At 41.0% G+C, this 19,785-nt stretch overlaps 1 protein-coding gene across 1 annotated transcript in view; it reads right to left on the reverse strand.

The window, feature by feature from the left end:
- EGFLAM (EGF like, fibronectin type III and laminin G domains) overlaps positions 1–19,785 on the reverse strand; it is a 191,142-nt gene that overhangs the window by 126,680 nt on the left and 44,677 nt on the right. The gene's annotated exons all lie outside the window — the stretch shown is intronic.

A 19,785-nucleotide genomic window follows, 5' to 3' on the forward strand; every position in this document is an offset into this window, starting at 1 on the left:
CAAAATTTAGAAAACACAAACAAAAAACTTCCAACATTCAGAATTGAATCCTGCCAGCACTGTAATACAGTATTTATACCTCTTCTTGATTACATGAAATTTTTGAAAGATATATAGATATATATACATAGACATATTTACATATTTTATTTATATAATGTATATATAATTTTAATGTTTTATGGTGTTCATTATATATAATATGCACATATACTCAATATATTCATGTTATTTCAATTAGTATATATAATATATATGTACATATAAAAACTGATAGTATACATTTACTAAAAAAATTTTTTTAATTTCTGTTAAGTGGAAGTTAGCTCTTCCACTTAATACATGTGCCATAATTTACAATTTATCTCATTTTACTATTGTTGCACTTAATTTATTTCTGATATTTTGCTATTTTTAATAATGCTCCATGAGGGCAGAAACTAGGTATGTCCTGTTCAGAGCACAGAGACTAATAAATGGAAGGGCTCGACAAACACTCCTTGAGTGAACGAATGTTATTGATTTTACACTTACTAACATGTCTTGATGATCTTCCTTTTTAATGACTGTCTATAATTCTCTAACATATCAGTTGGGATACTCTCTACACACAGATATCTAATGTGTCTATTTACTGGGTTACTGCCAGGCCTTCCATCACCATTATTTTTAATAACAGAATCGAAGGCCCTTCTGGTGGACCAAGTTACAGAGGCCCAGTGCCATCAATCGGCAAGAACTGCCATAGACACCTCCCACTGCCCCCACTGCTGACACTGACGGATTTGGTCTTCAACTCTTCTCTGGCTCTGGCTTGGTTAAAGATTTAAAGTCCCATCTGATTGGCCAAAGTAATGTCATGTGACAAACAGGTCATGTGACCAAAGGATCAGAAAAGAAATATCGATTTTTTTCTGATTTCTAACTGGAAAAGGACGGGATGAATGGAGTCTTCGAAATAGTTCTTCCACCAAGCCTATCTGCTGCATAGGAGTCTCTCTTAAGAAGGACAGGACCTTAGAAAAAGAGTAGTAGGTGGTGAGATAGCCAAATCCTCTGGTACTCAGAGCATGCACATATATTAACTGTTACTCCACTGATTGACATTTGGTCATTTCCAAAGTTTCACTGCTGAAATTAATGCTAAGAAGAACATCAGTGTGTGTGCACACCTTTTCATGCACATGTCCAAGCATTTCCAAGATGGATATCTATTAAAAATTATGAGTAAATGCATGTTAATTTTTAAAAGCTAGTGACCTGTTGCTCTCCAAAAAGGATTAAATAAACGAATCTTGAAGTACATTCAATGTTTTCATTTGGGTAAATAAAGTAGAACTTTGGTGTCTAAGACATCATTTCTCAACCTCCACTCTACTGACATTTCAGGCCATGGATTCTTTGTGCCGACTCTCCTGTTTTAGAATGTTGAGATGCATCTTTGGTCTCTATCCACTCTTGGTCTCTATATAGCTCTAGATGCTAGTAGCACCCACTGACCGAAGTTGTGAAAAAACCAAAAGTATCTCCAGACATTGCCAAATGTCCTGTAGGGGCAAAAATGACTCCAGCTGAAAACTGCTGATCCAACAGAATGAATATTTTAAAGACATTTATGTTGGTTCCTCAGTCATGTTCACGTCTTTGTGACCCCATGGACTGCAGCTCACCAGGCTCCTCTGACCATGGAATTCTCCAGGCAAGAATACTGGAGTAAGTAGCTATTCCCTTCTCCAGGGAATCTTCCCAACCCAGGGATCAAACCTGGGTCTACCTGCATTGCAGGCAGATTCTAATGTAGCCAAACTTACATTTAGAAAATTAAGCAATTTTAGAAGCTTATGGAGGTGTATGAGAATGCCCAGTATAAGAAAAACATCCACCAGATCTGAGTATTACTTTAAAACCTTTGTTACATTGATCAGAAAAAAAGAGGAATATTTTAATACCCTCTTTGAATATTTTTCCTCTTCCCGTTATGTGTTCCATACAGTTTTCAATCAGGTTAGCTTTCTTTTTATTCAGTGATTGAAAAGAGCTCTTAATATGTTAAAGATCTGAATCATTTACCTATATTTTTTCCTATGTAGTTTTATATTTAGGCCAGGCTGTACTATCATCTATTACTGGCCAGTTTTATTGCTGAGTTGAGGTCTATGCTAATAAAATCTCAAAAGAAGCCAAGAATAGGAGGAAAAGATAGTAGAAATGATTTACAGAAACTTCACAGACCACAGAATAACCAGTAAGCACAATCTCATCCTCAGTTGAGTTCATTTCAGTCGCTCAGTTGTGTCTGACTCTTAGCAACCCCATGGACCACAGAACACCAGGCTTCCCTGTCCATCACCAACTTCCAGAGCTTGCTCAAACTCATGTCCATCGAGTCGGTGATGCCATCCAACCATCTCATCCTCTGTCATCTCCGTTTCCTCCCATCTACAATCTTTCCCAGCATCAGGGTCTTTTCCAAGGAGTCAGTTGTTTGTGTCAGGTGGTCAAAGTATTGGAGTTTCAGCTTCAGCATCAGTTCTTCCAATGAATATTCAGGACTGATTTCCTTTAGGATTGACTGATTTGATCTCCTTGCAGTCCAACGGACTCTCAAGAGTCTTCTCTAACACTGCAGTTCAAAAGCATCAATTCTTTGGCGCTCAGCTTTACAGAAAAGCTTTCTTTCTAACTCTCACATCCATTCATGACTACTGGAAAAACCATAGCTTTGACTAGACGAACCTTTATTGGCAAAGTAATGTCTCTGCTTTTTAATATGCTGTCTAGGTTGGTCATGGCTTTTCTTCCAAGGAGCAAACATCTTTTAATTTCATGGTTTCAATCACCATCTGCAGTGACTCTGGAGCCCTTCAAAATAAAGTCTCACTGTTCCCATTGATTTCCCATCTATTTGCCATGAAATGATGGAACCAGATGCCATGATCTTAGTTTTCTGAATGTTGAGTTTTAAGTGAACTTTTTCACTCCTTTCTTTCACTTTCATCAAGAGGCTCTTTAGTTCTTCTTCACTTAGATCCTAGGAATAGCACTGCTGTCTACAATCAATTAAGTTGGGCTACTTGGGTCAATGAGTGGGAAGCAGTCCTTGTATCCTCTGTGTATCTGCCATGGTTCAGTACAGAAAACTCTCTAGGTATTTTAAGCAGAAACGTGGTTACAAAATTGGTGGAAAGACTAGGGGAGTAGAATTCAAGAGTCTCTATTAGCTCTATTTTATAAATATGTGAATAAATAAACGAGAAAGAGAGAGAAAGACACTAGTTAGAGAGATGATAGCTAGCTAATTCACTATAGTGGTGATTCAGAACCAAGAAGCTTCTGCCTTCACACTCAATCCTGCCATTCTTGTCACTACAATTGCCTGCAGAAACACACGAAAGTGTGGTGAACCTTGGAGAGGTTTTTGTGTTCTGTTGGCCTTTCTTGGCAGGAGAAATAGCAGCCAGAAAGTAGCCTTCCACCCACTCCTGCCTTCCATTAAGTCCCAAGAGTGCATCTAGCTGTACTGCATATAATTTACATGTAGAATACTGCCTGCAAGGCAGTCTGGGAAATGTTTTCATTCCTCCAGCTTTGCATTACAATAATGATGCCTAGAAGGAGGGCAAAATTGTTACTGTTCAACAAGCCAGTCCACAGGATCTATAACATACTGGTACCTTAGGAAGCCTGAATTCCAATATACTATCCTTTTTACTTTCATATTCTCTAGGAAAGTGTTCAAATCAAGCCCTGCTGGGACACAGACAGGTATGATTTCTGTTCTATTGGTATAGTCTTCCATTTATTTAATTTTCCACATACCTAACGAGTATGTATTGAGTTCCCATATGTATCAGGCACTGGCTTAGTCAGTGAGGCTACATTAATGGTGAAAAGAGACAGAGGACCATAAACAAGTTAGCAGGACATCACAGTCTGGTGTGAGGAGCATAAAGGGAAGGACTGAGCACTTTGGTCGCACATAGCAAGGAGACATCTGAGTCCACCTGGCAGACTAGTAAAAGTGAGACAAAGTGAGGATGGGGAAGCATCCCAAGCAGAGTGAGCACTATACACTTTTTTCAAAGACTCAGGGGAAGAACCACATAATATTAAATATATCCGTTGGTGCTCAGTCGCTCAGTCTTGCCTGACTCTTTGTAACCCCATGGACTGTAGCCCGCCAGGCTCCTCTGTCCATGGGATTTTCCAGGCAAGAATACTGGAATGGGTTGCCATTTCCTTCTCCAGGGGATCTTCCTGACTCCTGACTCCTGAACCCACATCTCCACATCTCCTGAATTGCCGGCGAATTCTTTACCAGTGAGCCACCATGGATGCCCAGTACAACCCTAGAGGGCCATAACGGAGTGGATGTGCGTGGTGAATGAGAAGGAGGAAAGCTCCAGGAGTTCTGCCTTAGGCAGCACAGCGGGGAGGTGTGGGCCATCCACTGTCTAGGAGCAAGAAGGCAGCTTTGATTGCTACGATGTAGGAGGTGTGGGCATCAGCAGCTGGTGAGTAAGAGGTGGCCAGGTCAGACATTTGGGGCAAATACCAAAGCTATCCTAGATGAGTCCAGTGGTTAAAGATGGAAAATCACATTAGGGAAAAGAATTGAAAATCAGATTTTTTTAAAGATAAACCTTCCTAAGTTTAAAAGAAGTAAAGAAATCAAAGGAAAAGTGATGGATTCCACATCAGAAAACTTCATTATGCTTTCCAAATATCACAAAAGAAAAAATCAAAACAACAGATCAAAGGGTGAATAATTGCAGCAAAATGACAGGCCAAGGGATATCTTTATTATAAAACTCATACATATTGAGAAAAAAACATATCCAGGCCCTAACAAATAAAATATGAAGAGAGAACTCACCAGAGAGGAAATATAGCTGGTAAATACACATGGCAAAAGCTTCCAATTTGCTAGTTATCAAATAAATACACTTCTTAAAATCGAGATGTCATGTTCACCTATTAAATTAGCCAAAACGTTTAAGTGATAGTAACTAATGCTGACAAGACTACATAAATGTGCTGGTCTCAAAAAATTACTGATGGCAGAGTAAATCAGCACAGGCATTTTGAAAGGCAATTTGGCAAAATGCGGTACTATCCATAAGTATTTTTCTTCCCTTGGACTCTCAGACGTGGGATTACAGTTGGCCATGAGGAAAGAATATTAAGAGAAGGCTGCTCCCTTGAAGATGTTCTTCAGAGAATCATCTGTGATGTAGAAAAATCACAAACAGCCTAAATATCTAGAAACAGGGCAAAAGTCAGCCTCTGTTCTTCCCGTCACTCCTGGCCTAAAAACCATCATTCTTTAGTTTCTAAATCCATTGCTATCTGTCCATGTGCATTTTGGTTTCCATATTTCATCACTTCTATCTTCTGTTTCTTTTTTCTCCTGCAGGTTAATGCCTTTGCCCCAATTTACAAGTATTTCAGTGGGGTTTTGGAGGGACCAGTAGTAAATATGCTACTTCAAGCCACCATGTTTCACCAGAAATCAACTGATCTTTGTAACAATATGGGACAAAGAAAGAAGACATTATTCCCACTCTACAGATGAAGAAACTGAGATCAAGAGTCTGTTGACGTAAGATCTCATCAGTGAGGCATCAGACAGAGACAGTAAGTAACAAAGAAGAGAGGATCTTCTTCTTTCTACCCCTTAAAGTTTGTGTACTTGGTGATTGGAAGGACTGATGCTAAAGGTGAAGCTCCAATATTTTGGCCACCTGATGCAAAGAGCTGACTCAATGGAAAAGACCCTGATGCTGGGAAAGATTGACAGCAGGAGGAGAAGGGGGTGAAAGAAGAGGATATGGTTGGATGACATCATTGACACAATGGACATGAGTTTGAGCAAACTCCAGGAGATAGTGAAGGACAGGTAAGCTGGGTGTCTGCAGTCCAGGGGGCTGCAAACAGACACAATTTAGCGACTGAAAACAACATCTCGGTGATTATGCCCAACTCCTTTTCTCAGCTCCACTATACTCTCTTCCCAGGTGCTCTCATCTCTCCCCGTCATACACACATGTACTGGTGCCCCCCCAGTCCATCTCCCGAGGCCAGCCCACTCTCCCAGAGGACAGGTCTATGTACCCAACTGCCAAGTGCACCCAGATGTTACGTGGGCCTCTCAAACTCAACACATCCCAACTAAATCCATCATCTTTCTCTTTAACCTGAGCCCCTCCAGTAATCCTTGTTCAAGTAAATGGTATCACCATCCACTATGACCTCCAAAAACCTGGAAGTCACCTTCAGCATCAAATTGATCACAGGGAGTCCATTCTTTCCTGTTCATGGAGGCCTCGGAACCCTCCTCAATCCACTGCCTGGAGCAGCAGCACCACCTCTTCACAGCTGCACATGCAGTGGAACCTATTTGCCACTTGTCAAGACTTCCCCAGATGGCGCTAGTGGTAAAGAACCTGCCTGCCAATGCAGGAGACTCAAGAGACTCCGGTTCAGTCCCTGGGTCGGGAAGATCCCCTGGAGGAGGGCATGAAAACTCACTCCAGTATTCTTGCCTTGAGAATCCTATGGACAGAGGAGCCTGGTGGGCTACAGTCCATAGGTCGCAAAGTGTTGGACACGACTGAAGTGACTTAGCACACACGCTCGCAAGACTTCCCTTAAGGTTTCTCTGGCCTTTCCAGACCCTAAAGAGTAAAATTACCCCCCCTCAGCTTGCTCAGCCTACACCTTCCTCAAAAGAATGTGTGTTAATAAACTATTACACCAACAAATGGAACTTTTTTTTCTGCAAAGCAGTAGAAGGCCACAGGACTGAAGACTCTAAATCTTAGGAGTAGGAGGGCTATATGAAGGGTCACCTTGTCATAAGGAAGCATCAGAGGGCTTGTCTTAAGGCACATTTGTATTGTGAGCACAGCATTTTTCTCTGTGTGTGTGTTTGAGGTGTCCTTGAAGGAAGGGCAGGTCTCCAGCTGGGAGCCGTCTGAAGCTATATTTGCAGAGTCAGCATGATATTTACACAGAGATTGCAGGATCCTTGGAGTATCCATATAGGGGGCAGGCTGAAAGCAGGAGCACACCACCCAGTGGGCCCCTCTGAGCTGGAGACAGAGTCCAGGCAGCTGGGAAGTCTTGAGGCTTGGCCTAGTACCAGTTTTGGAGATAAAGGGATATCGGAGTGTGGTCCCCACCAGAATGAGCCGATCAAAGTATTTCTATCAATCTCTTCTGTCTAGGGAAGTGAAAGATTAGAAGTGAAACTAATGAGACTGGCCTCACATCTCTACAACTTGTGCGTCATCAGGAGAATGTCCTATCATTGGACAGGGCAAGTCGAACCCAAGCTACTCTCTCCAAAAACTCTTGAGCAAGCAAAAAAAGTTTTGATAATTCTTGGAACACTGAGTTCCTCTAGGATTTTGTCTATTATGATATAAAAACATACTAGTGCTTCCTCAATATTAAAAAGGAAATCAAAGTGGTAGGTCGCTAACATGTGGAATAAACAAGATTTAAGCAGTTAAATACAAAAATAATACTCATATTTAACCAACAATGCTTAGAATGTTGGATTATATATTACACAATAGAAAGCTAGTTTTGAAGAACTGTAGCCATTTAAACAAGTATAATGCATTTATACAATATATCCGGAAGCTGTGTTTTTGTAAGCTAAAAGCTATACTTCTTAAGAGATAAATAAATTAAAAAGTGTGTTTCTTTGCCATGAAGGAGCTCTATTCTTTACAGGGGCTTTCTTCTTTGGAAGTCTTTCAAAACTGTGTTAGGATTTTGCATTAGAAACTTCTGAATGATTAGGTCATTTTCTCATGGTAATTTTATTTCATAAAATACTTTGACTTCCTGCACAAAATTCATCTCTGATTCAATTAGCTTTGTAATCCAATTCATAAAAACACTCCAAAATGCAAACAAAAATATCATCTGTGACAGAAATACATTGCTCGCTTTTTAGTTATTTGACTTTCACGGAATGAACCAAGTAATATTCACTGATGCAATGGAAAGTGCCCAGACTAACTAAAAATAATCAAGACATTCTGAATAGGAATAAAAGCTTATTTCCATCTTTTTGAAGCTTGCTCCAACCATTTATTACTAAAGCAAGCACTATGAATATGTAACCAGGATCTGCCACTAGAGCCACTCTCAAGGTGATGCCTTCAAGGCAACACTAAAAATGTAGGTTTAGACACAGAACAGTGTTTGTTCTAGTTAGCTGGGGATGAAAAATTCTCACACATTGAGGAGCAGCACAAAGTGTTTCCCAGAGCCCTTCTAGCTTCTTTCTGTGGGGCAGTTATGGTTTACATCAGGCTTCCCTGGTGTCTCAGATGGGAAAAGAATCTTCCTGCAATGCGGGAGACCTGGGTTCGATCCCTGGGTTAGGAAGATCCCCTGGAGGAGGGCATGACAACCCACTCCAGTATTCTTGACTGGAAAATCCCTACGGACAGAGGAGCCTGGAGGACTACAGTCCCTGGGGTCACAAAGAGTCGGACACAGCTGAGCGATTAAGCACAGCACATGGTCTACATCACAACCTTGCTTCCCTCTGAAATCTACCATTCTAGGGTGTAATTCCCGAATATAATCCACAGCACCAGAGTATAATTCCAGAGAGTAAGCCACCTTTCCTGAATGTACTTCACCCTTGCACAATGCCTCAGTTTACTCCTTAGCTAACCACCAGGCTGGATTAGATGATTTATAATGTTCCCCCTACTCTGACATTCTACTCCCCTAAATACCACATGGAAACATCCCCAGAACACTAAAGAGGGAAGAGAATGGCTCAGAGCGGTTCCTGGCACAGGTAGGCCCAGACAGCTGTGGGCCCTGCTTTAGAAGACCCGGTTTGCCGAACTGAAAGAGACACATGTACCCCAATGTTCATCGCAGCACTGTTTATAATAGCCAGAACATGGAGGCAACCTAGATGCCCATCAGCAGACGAATGGATAAGGAAGCTGTGGTACATATGCACAATGGAATATTACTCAGCCATTAAAAAGAATACATTTGAATCAGTTCTAATGAGATGGATGAAGCTGGAGCCCATTATACAGAGTGAAGTAAGCCAGAAAGAAAAACACCAATACAGTATACTAACGCACATATATGGAATTTAGAAAGATGGTAATGATAATCCTATATGCAAGACAGAAAAAGACACAGATGTATAGAACAGACTTTTGGACTCTATGGGAGAAGGTGAGGGTGGGATGATCTGAGAGAAGAGCATCGAAACATGTATATTATCAAGTGTGAAACAGATCGCCAGTCCAGGTTGGATGCATGAGACAAGTGCTCGGGGCTGGAGCACTGGGATGACCCAGAGGGATGGGATGGGGAGGGAGGGGGGAGGGGGTTCAGGATGAGGAACACATGTAAATCCATGGCTGATTCATGTCAATGTATGGCAAAAACCACTACAATCTTGTAAAATAATTAGCCTCCAACTAATAAAAATAAATGGAAAAAAAAAAAGAAGTACCGGTTTGGATCCTCTTTTGGCCACACCAGGTACCTTGGCTTGAGTGTGTGTCCCAGGCCACGATGACACGCCTATAAGAGCCTGGGGCATCTCCACTTGCGGACCACTTCCTGAGCACCCTAGACCCTGGGTTCCCTGCCAGAATAGTCCTGAGCATGCTTCCTGGTCTTCAGTGGCCTCTTCCCTGGGTCTGCTCTTCTGAGGGTGACCCATGCTACTGGTGGGTATGCCCTCGGTGACAGGGTGGCCAGAGGGTTGCTGTTTGCCATGATGGGTGGCGGATGGAGTTGTGGTTGTTGGCTGGGGTGTCCACATGTGTGCACAAGCCCAGCCTTCAGGGAGGGACAGAACAAGAGGAGCCCCGGACCAGGCCTCAGGGACCAGTCCTGGCCACGCTGCCTCTTTCAAAGTAAAACTCAAGGAGTCTGAGAAATCTAAATTTGAACCTGGTCTTCCAGGTCATCATGAAAGTATATTGGTCAGGAAGGAAAGAGAGAAAACACTGTATCTAATAGTTTACTTAATGAATGGACTGTAAGTTTTTACAGGTGGTATGGAGGTGTCTATTTGAACTCTTGCTCTCGATGCACTAGCAGGAGGGGCAGGCCCGCCTCCAAGAATCACACTGTTTCATAAACGGGGGTTCAGCTGGGTTGTGAGGGGATCTTGCAAAGGAGTCCTTCCGGCCCAGCTGGGGCCTTCTGGCAGAGGGAAATTTAGCTGCGAGCCTCTAACAACATTCCTGTTAAGACTCAGAGATGTGGCTGGACCTAGAGTCTGTCATACAGAGGGAAGTAAGTCAGGAAGAGAAAAACAAGTATCGTATATTAACGCGTGTATGTGTACTCTAGAAAAAGGGTACTGATGAACCCATTTGCAGGGCAGGAATAGAGACACAGACGTAGAGAACAGACGTGTGGACATGGGGGCAGGGGGATGGGGTGGGACGGATTGGAAGAGTAGGACTGACATGTATACACTTCCGCGTGTGAAACAGCCAGCCAGTGGGAAGCGGCAGCACAGCGCAGGGAGCTCAGCTCCGTGCTCTGTGATGACCTAGATCGGTGGGATGGGGGAGGGCGGGAGGGAGGCCCCAGAAGAAGAGGATATATGTATACGGATAGCTGATTCACTTCATTGTATAGCAGAAACTAATGCAACATCATAAAGCAACTATACTCCAAAAAAATTTTTTTAAAATAGGAATCAGTCAACAAGCCGAGCATAGCACAGATGCCAGAAATGGAGAGGGATGCTGGAGAGAGTGGAAGCACCACAGAACTTGCAACCTACTATAGTAACAACTAGATGATGGACTTCGAGGCTCTGTTCTCCCCTAACTCCAGGTGTGTTAAAGAGGGTGAAGGCAAAAACCAGCTGTAAAGCGCCGACTGTGTGAGAGACTGCCCCTGTGAGCCTTTGTTGTCACTGGTGGGAGCTCGCTTCTGACCACATCAACCAAGAAAAGCAAATGGAAGCTGTGAGCCTCTACTAATCAGCCGCCTGTTGCCACACACACCTGCACATATATACAAACATGCACATATATACACACATGTACATGTGCATGCACTTTCTCCCCACCCCAAGCAGAAATCATTTAAATCACTTCACAGTGATTCATTATTAATAATGATTAAATGCTCAGATCTTTTAACATGGGGGAGAACAAAGAAACTTAGACTATGAAATTTTACAAAAGCATCTGGACAAGAATATAGAGAGAAGATTTTAAGCTAGAAACAAGTTGAAAGTGTCACTCAGTCATGACTGATTCTTTGCAACCCTGTGGACTGTAGCCCGCCAGGCTCCTCTGTCCATGGAATTCTCTAGGCAAGAATACTGGAGTGGGTTGCCATTTCCTTCTTCAGGGGATCTTCCCAACCCAGGGATTGAACCTGGGTTTCCTGCATTGCAGGCAGATTCTTTACCATCTGAGCTACCAGGGAAGCCCTCAGAAGGGAGATCCAAGTTCATCTAATCCAGCGGTTCTCTGAGGTTTGGGAGCATCCGAATCACTCCCACAGGCTGGAATAACAGATTGCAGGTCCCACCTGGAGATTCTGATTCTTTAGGAGAGGGATGGGGCCTATGAATGTGCATGTCTAACATGCTCCTGGGAGATGCTGATGGTGCCGGTTTTTAAACCACAGTATGAGAACCACTGGTTTGCCCTAACCTCTGATTTTAATGACAGGGAAGCTAAAACTCAGAGCAGCTAAGCGTCGTGTGAGATCTCAGCAGCTGGTGAAGAGCTGACACTAAGATCAAGCCTCAAGGTAGCTCATCAAAAATATCTATTAATGATGCCTCCCTGGTGGCTCAGCTGATAAAGAATCCACCTGCAACCCTTGGGTTGGGTAGACCTCCAGACAAGGGAATGGCTACCCATTCCAGTATTCTGGCCTGGAGAATTCCAGGGACTGTATAGTCCATGGGGGTCACAAAGAGTTGGACACAACTGAGTGACTTTCACTTATTTCTTTCAATGACAATAGTGGTTTCTAACATGTGTCCAAAAAATCTTTAATATTCTTCCTCCAGGAGGTAGAACTTAACTTTCCTCCCCTTCAGTGAGGCTTGGATTTAGTGATTCACTTCTAATAAATAGAAGATGAAAGGGAAAAAAATGGTAGCTTAACGCTGGAGAAACCTGGAAGACACCACTTTAACCATGTGATCAAGGTTAACATCACCAGTGAGAACTCATGTTGACATCATCATGATTTGGTGGGATATGAAGGATAATTCATTTCTCTGGTATTCCTGCCAAAGACGCCCAACCCCAGTTTGATCATTAGAAAATATTAGACAAATCTAAATGGAATGACACTCTACAAAATAATTGATCAGTGTTCTTCAAAAGGGTCAAGGTCATGAAAGACAAAGAAAGACTGAGAATAGTCCACAGATTGAATGAAACTGAGGAGATATGACAATGAAATGCAGTGTGCTACCCTGGGTAGACCCTGGAATAGAGAAAAAGATATTTGTGAAAAACTGATAAAATTTGAATAAGGACTGTACATTTGTTAGTAGCATTGTAGGGTTAGCCTTGATAAATGGCCACATAAGATAATCATATCATGGGAAGCTGAGTGAAAGACATATGGAAACTCTATACCATTGCCACAACTCTTCTGTAAATTTAAAATTAATCCCAAAATAAAACTACCAAAGAAAAAATATAGATCCTTACTTTTTTGTTCATGATAATCCCAGAAAGGAGACCCTTGTGCTCTTGCAGAGTCCCCTTCCAGGCAAGACTGTCTCCCTACTGGTGCAGAATTGTCCCGAGCCCTGAAAATCAGCAATGGAAAGCCGGTATCACCCCACCCTGCCGACTTGCAGGGCCTGCACATCCACAGTGACTGAGAAGAGCAGCTTTCACTCTTTCTCTTTGCTCAGAAAAAGGTATCTCTCCTGTTTCCTTCTGCCAGCCCTGTCCCAGCATATGGCAGCACATCTGGTTGGGGTCTCCAGGCTACACCTGCTTGAGAAGCAGCTTCCCCCTTTCCCTGTGAATCTGGCCCCTGCAGTTTTCAGTGTGGTGGCAAGAGGCCTTGGGCCAAAACTTCACCCATGGCTTCTTCCTGGTAAAACCATGGGGTTAGTAGAACATGAAGCTTATTAATCAGTAGACTGAATTAGCTTGTATGTGATCACAAAAAGGTTTAAAATGTCTTGTCCTTCAGGGAATAGAGATTAAAAAAATTTACGTAGACCATTTTTTAGTTTTTGTTGAATTTGTTACAATATCGCTTCTGTTTTATGTTTTGGTTTTTTGGCCATGAAGCATGTGAGATCTTAGCCACTCAACCAGGGATCAAACCCACAACCCCTGCACTGGAAAGCAGTCTTAACCACTGAATCACTAAGGAAGTTAGGGAGTAGAGAATAATAGTCATTTCAAAACAGAAATGTAACCAATCACCTCCCCTTTCCCAAAATGCTGGAAATCTTAAAGACAGCAGTTTCATAGTTTGGGGATATGAATTTGCTAAAGATTATAATGGCTATAATTTGCTGAACACCATCTCTAAGCCTGGCACTCATCAGCACTTGACAAAGAGAGTCCCTTCCACCACTTCCAAGCCCAAAGGTTATTTTTACACAACGAGGGAAAGGATTCCTCTTCTGGGCAGACACAGATCCCCAGGCCAGGAAAAGAGGATGGAATTTCTACCCCAGGTTGTTGCATCCTCAGCCATTCATGGATTAACACGGTAATTCCAAACTGGATTCTATATTCTAGATCTCTGTAACTCCTAACTGCAAACAAAAGGCCTGACATTAAGTTACTCTTTTTTCATTCTTTCAACAGCTCTGCAAGATACGGTCATTACACCCATTTCTTAAAGAGGAAACTGAGAACAGACAATTATTGCCATGTTCAAGATTATAGAAAGTGGAGTAGCCAGAATTTGACCTCAGGCCTCTCCAACCCCAAAATGAATGTTCTCAATTACTTCCAAGATTATGTGATGGGAGAATCATTGGTTGATGGAAAGAAACAGATTTACTCCATGGGCAGTGATTATTAGCAAAAATCACATCCTACTTATTTTGCCTTTGAACCAAAACAGCAAGACTTCCCTTGCCCTCCACCCTTTCTTAGTATCATCTTAAAAGGTAACATTAAAAAAAACAGAGAAATTTTATTCCCCTTAGTCTGGGGCTAGGGGTTAAACTCATCTGACAAGATTATTCCCCAAAAGAGAAATAATGAGAGCAACTGAATTGGACCTCACGTCTCAAGGAGATTCATGGGGTGATGAGGGTCATCACTGGCTTTGGAAGGCAGCAGAATGTGAGGAATTGAGCCTGCAAGATGGAGGAGATGCCAAATCTCCAATAAAAAATACCAAACTTAACAAAAATATGGAGTAGAAAGTAACAGTAACTGAATTCTGTTGATTACTTACTGTTGATTATTTTATCTCTTGATTATTTGCCAGTTACAGTTCTAGACACTTTGGATGTATTAATTCAGCAATTCTCATAAAAACTCTGAGAGACAGGCACTACTACTGTCCTATTTTAGAGGTGAGGAATTTGAAAAAGAGAGAGATTAAGCAGCTACTGCAAGGTGAAGGAGACAGACTAGGAACCAAGGACAACTCCAGAGCCTTGGGGAGTAGTAACACATGGATCTTGGAGCCAAATTTGACTGACCAACCAAGAAACGGGGAAGAGGGGAGCAAAGATACCTGGGCTACACTAATAATAAAAACAAATAAATATAAGGACCATATTCTGTGCTTTTAGGAGCAGATTCTGTGCTTAAACTCTTTATCCCCAGTAAAGACAATCCAAATTCATTTTAGTGTTAGTCAGTCAGTCATGTCTGACTCTTTGTGACCCCATGGACTGTAACCCATCAGGCTTCTCTGTCCCTGGAATTCTCCAGGCAAGAATACATTCCCTTCTCCAGGGGATCTTCCTGACCCAGGGATTAAACCCAGGTCTCCCTCACTGCAGGCAGATTCTTTACCATCTGAGCCACCAGGGAAGTCCAAAATTCACTTTACAAAATACTAAAATCATATGGGCCTGTGACATTGTTTTAGTATTTCTAAGCCACATTAAAAAAGAAAAAAACTATCCTTTTGAGAGTATATAATCTCATTGAGAGATGAATATTATTATTATAAAACCTGCTGTCTCTTCTTATCAGGAAAGACCAGTATAGCATATTTTATTATCAACAAATTTGGATGTATAACAAAATACCTCTTATATACCACTTATCACTCATAGTTGACCCTCTCTATTCTCTACACATATTTTTTCATCTAATCTTCACAAAGAACTTTCCTTTTGCAGATGAGAAAACTGAGGTTGAGACAGATATAATAACTTGCACCAATCACACACCCATAAGTAGCAGCTAGTAATCCAGGTAAGCTGGTCTCCAAAACCCAAGCATTTCAATCACTAAGCTCTACAGCAGTCTCTCTTGTTAAGGATAATGCCAAAGTCCTTGTCTCCCTCTAATGCTTCTAGATCCAGCCCATATGTGCAGGTCTATTTATTTTTATTTATTTATTTTTTTTGGATGTGCAAGCAGCATGTAAGATCTTAGTTCCTTAACAGGGATCAAAACCATGACTCCTGCAGTCTGGGCACAGAACCCTCACCACTGGCCCACCAGGAAATTCCCCAGGTCTGTTTAATTTTGGTATATAAAATCTTACGATTAATTAAGAAGTAAGATTAGAATGTCTCACATTTAGATTTTGGAAACATAAAATGCACAAAAAACATATTTGTGGAATGAAAGAAGGAAGGTTCAGTGTGGCACTATAGCCAGTGAAGGGACATAAGTTGCATAAACATTGACCATGCCTATCAGGATTTATGATCTGATTAAGTAGAAATGATAAACATAACTGAAACAATAAAATATGAAGAGCTGTCTATTGTCCAGCACAGCAAATCATGCCATAGGTAATAGAGAAGAGGGACTAGAATCACTAAGGACTATAAAATCTAAGTTAGAAAATCAATACCCAGTAAATGAGATTTGAGATATGCAAAGTCACCTTAAAGAAATGGGATGATAAGACTTGAATAAAGTATGTGGCCAACGATCAGGCAGTATGCACCTCCATGGTGCCCCTGCTGGTACCCGTTTGGATTAGTCAACGCTCATGTCAGATCATTTGTTAAATATTTTGACTCTTATACTCAGTTCAGATAGACTAGGTTGTGCTGCTGTAATAAATGACCCCCAAAACACAGAGGCTTACAACAGCAAGGATCTATTTACCATTCATTCACAAAATCACCATGAGTTGGCTGCAGCTCTCCTCCACTTTTCTTCCACAGTAGCATTCTACCAAGATAAGAAGAAAGATGCTATCCCAGGGGTCGGAGGGTAGGTGTGCAGAATTCATGTGGAACACAGCAAAAGCAGGTCAGAAAGGCAAATGGCAGTGATAACCACCTAGGCACTGTCCAGGGAAGCTAGTGCCTGGGAATCTTCATCGTGACCTGGCTGCATCCCTAAGTATCTCCTCTCAACAAATACCAGTCACTCTGTGACCTGTTCAGAGCCCAAAGACAGCAAGAAGAACAAAACTCTTAGGCACCTATTGCCTATATCCTCACATTCACATAATTGTTCTGGCTCTCTCTTAAAGTAGTGGACTTGAAATACCTTTCAACTATAATTAAAACACCACGGTATTGGCATGGAAATGGACAAGCAGATCAATAGAACAGAACAGATAGCCCTAGAATGTAAAAAACTTAATTTATGATAAGAAAGGCATCTTGGATCAATGGGTAATGGAAGAATTATTCAACAGATGACACTAGGACAACTGGTTAGCAAATTAGAAGAGAAAATCAATTTCTAGCCTTAACTCATACAACACACAAACATAACTTTAACTCCAGATGGATTAAAGAATGAAACAAGTTTATATTTTTTTAAGACATAAACGAGATGCTCCCCATTCACCCTCATCTACCCCAGCATGTTTATTTTTAAAGTTTTGTTAACAGAAGAAATCATATGCAAAATAAACAGGTTATACAACTTTTTAACACATTTCCTCCTATTAAAACAACAACCAAAGTTAAAGTACAACCTGGGTACAAATAGTTACAGACAGAAAAAACATTAATGTGTTTTAATATATAAAGAACTCATATGAAATACAACAGAAATATTTTATGATTTAAAAAGTAAAATGGACAAAAGCATGAACAGACAAGTTACTAAAAAAGATGAAGTTTTTTTGGAAAAACACAGAGAAAAACATTCAAAACACATGAGTAATTAAAAAGTAGAACTTACTGCAATACTGAGGGCCACTGCTTATCTACAAATTGAAAGAATTATTAAATGATAAAACCCAGTTCAATGAAGATGTGTTTTTATACATTTTGACTGTAGTTTTTACTTATGCAACTCTTTTGGAAAGTAATTGGGCAATGTCTGAGGATTCTTGAATATATCCAAATATGACATAGTAGTCTGACTTCTCATGATCTATCCTAAAGAATATCTCAGACATAAAATAAAAAAGTTTTATGCAAGCATGTTCATCTCAATATATTTATAATACTGAAAAATTTAAAAAAAACCACGAAATCAGGCAAGAATATTTAAGTAAATTATACCAACATATATGTAAATGATGGCCTTTCATAAAAATGATGTTTATAAAAACATGAGGAAATGCTTTTATTATGTTACATAAACAAACTAGTCCACAAAAATGAATGCACATATAGAAATATACAGAGCAAAACCCTGAGGAAAGATCATCAAAAGTTCATAGCGGTTGGCTCAAAGTGATTCATTTTTCTTTCTACTTTCCAATATATTTATATTTTTCTCTAAAGACCATGTACTATATTATGAGAGAAAAACAAGCATCTTAATAAATAATTGATAATAATAACTGAGTGTTGACTGTGTCAAGAGCTATACTGGGTACTTAACAAAATCAAGGCAGACACTGGTATAGCTAAAGGCAGAAGAGTAACATCTAACACTTATTAGATGTCAGATATGTTCTGACTGGTCCCCTATATTATCCCATCATTAGGTTTGTTATATCCCTATTTTACAGTTAAGAACCCGAGGCTCAGTGAGACTGAGTAACTTTTCCAAAATCACACAGCTCGCGAGTCTGTGATGGAGCCAGTATCTGAACCAAGATAGATCTGTTCCAAATCCAGCTCTTGTGACTATACAGTGATTCCTACATTGTCCGTTGCAACAACCTGATGGATACCATTTTACAGATGAGACAACTGAGGCTTTGAGTATATTAGGTGACTGGTCACAGGATTAGAAAGAAGCTTGTGTGTGAACTCAGGCATTCCAACTCTAGAATACTCCCTTCTGCTGCCCCTCCACCCCCATCCCTAGCTACTGGACACATTCACTCCTTAAATAACTAGTACACACAGCTCTCAGGCTTTTCTCATTTTCCCTCTGCGGCCCCTCTTCCTTACTTAAGAAACTACACTCTCGGTTTCCCAGGATATGTCCAAGACCTTTAATAACCCTCGCTTCCCTTCCTTCTTTGCATTCCTTTCTCAACATTTCCAATTCTAGGCTTGCAAACTTTGCTTCAAGTTCATGATTTGATAAAGACCTTCATAGGGAGGGGAGTATAAATACTTCACAGTGTTTTCGTAGATGTCTTTATTTCCATTCTTGCTTCTATTGAAACGAAAAAAAAAAAAAAAACCCAAAAAATAGACAGGTGGCTGCTGTATACAAAATGTCATTAGTCACACACACACACACACACACACACACTCTCCCCATGCTTCTAAGTAGGAGGGAGAAAGACAAGGGGCAGGCAGAGCGAGGCTGGCGGGGGGGCGGGTGGGGGGCGCACAATAGGAAACTAAACAAGGGGGAGATGCTTATCCCCACGTCTGGCCACCTCTAGAAGTAATCTCCCAGTGCTCCCAGGCTTTCTGACACAGAGTGGCAACAGACAGCATCATTCTTCAGTAGTTATTACACATGAACAGTTCTTTGTGAAAAGGGAAGAGTTTATTAGTCAAATTGGTTTAAAGAGTGGAATGTCGGATAAAATGCCTCCAAGATTAAAATCTTAATGAAGGTCATTGTCACTACATTTGCAACACTGTGTTAGGTTTGAAAACTGTCTGAAAAGTCAGGCCAGAAAGGTAAATGATAATGGCCTTAATATGTATAGTAAGGCATTAGGAAAAAATTGATGCCTTTTTTTTTTCTCTTCTCAGTCATTAAATTATAACATTCAAACAAAGAGACTTCTAGAGAAGATGAGAAAGTATAAAAAAAAAGGCAGGAAGGAAGGCTGAAATATTACAGGGGTGAAGCATGGAATAGCTTCATATAGTAATAATAAAAGAATAGTTATAGCATGGACTTCCCGAGTGGTCCAGTGGTTAAGAATCTGCCTGCTGATCCAGGGGCTGGAGACAGGTTCGATCCCTGGTCTGGGAAGACTCCACAGGTCATGGGACAAGTAAGCCTATGTGAGCCACCACTACAGAGCGTGTGACCTAAAGCCAGTGTTCCGCACCAAGAGAAACCAAATGAGAAGCTCTCAAACCACAACTCCTCCACTTGCTGCAACTACAGAAAACCAAGGGGAAGCAAAGAAGACCCAGCACAGCCAAAAGTAAATAAATAAATACTTTTAATAAAAAAACATTATCCCAGGCACTTTCTGAGCCCTATGTGTCACATAAGATCTGAACAATTTAATTCAATAAGTTATGATGTTGTTGCTGTTTAGACACTCAGTCAT

Source organism: Dama dama, chromosome 25 (assembly GCF_033118175.1).
Source record: "Dama dama isolate Ldn47 chromosome 25, ASM3311817v1, whole genome shotgun sequence".
In the NCBI taxonomy this organism is placed as follows: domain Eukaryota; kingdom Metazoa; phylum Chordata; class Mammalia; order Artiodactyla; family Cervidae; genus Dama; species Dama dama.